Consider the following 940-nt stretch of genomic DNA (forward strand, 5'->3'; position numbering starts at 1 on the left):
TGAGGATTTTAGTTTTCTTTACAATGAGGTGCAAAGTGAAGGCTGTAGTCTTTGATCTTCATCAGTATTTCAAGTCCTTTTTGCCTCCAGCAAGAAAGGTGGTGTCATCTGCCTACCTCCCGCTGTTAACGAGTCTTCCTCCAATCCTGCTTCTCAAATTATTTGCTCAGCATACAGATTGAATAAATATGGTGAAAGGATACAACCCTGGCACACAACTATCTTGATTTTAAACCATTAAGTATTTCTTTGTTGTGTTCAAACAACTGTGTCTTGTTCTATGAATAGGTTCTTCATGAGCACCATTATGTGCTGGAATTCCCATTCTTCAAAATGTTTATCCATTGTTAGTTATGATCCACACAGTCAAAAGGTTTACATCATTAATAAAGCACAAGTAAGCTTCTTTCTGCTGTTCTCTGATTTCAACCAAGATCCACCTGACGTAGCAATGATGTCCCCAGATCAATATCCTCTTCTGAATACAGCTTGAATATCTGTTAGCTCCCTATTGAAGTACTGCTGCAAGCATTTTTGAAGTATCTTCAGCAAACGTTTACTTGCATGTTACATTAATAATATTGTTCATTGATATCTGCATTCCATTGGGTACCTTTCTTTGGAATGGGTACAAATATGGATTTCTTCAACTGGTTGGTCAGGTCTCCCACATGTCTTGACATAAGGGAGTGAGTGTCTTCGGTGCTATGATTGAAACATTTCAACTGGCATTATATCAGTTCCTGGGGCCTTGTTTTTTGCAAATGCCTTTTGTGCAGTTTGGATTTCTTTCTTCAATACCATCGTTCTTGATCATATGTTATCTCTTGAAATGACTGAACATCCACCAATTCTTTTTGATATAGTGACTCTGTGTGTTCCTTCCATCTTCTTTTGCTGCTTTCTGCATCATTCAAACTTTTGCCCAAAGAATCCTTCA

Source organism: Chrysochloris asiatica, unplaced genomic scaffold (assembly GCF_000296735.1).
Source record: "Chrysochloris asiatica unplaced genomic scaffold, ChrAsi1.0 scaffold00027, whole genome shotgun sequence".
Lineage (NCBI taxonomy): Eukaryota > Metazoa > Chordata > Mammalia > Afrosoricida > Chrysochloridae > Chrysochloris > Chrysochloris asiatica.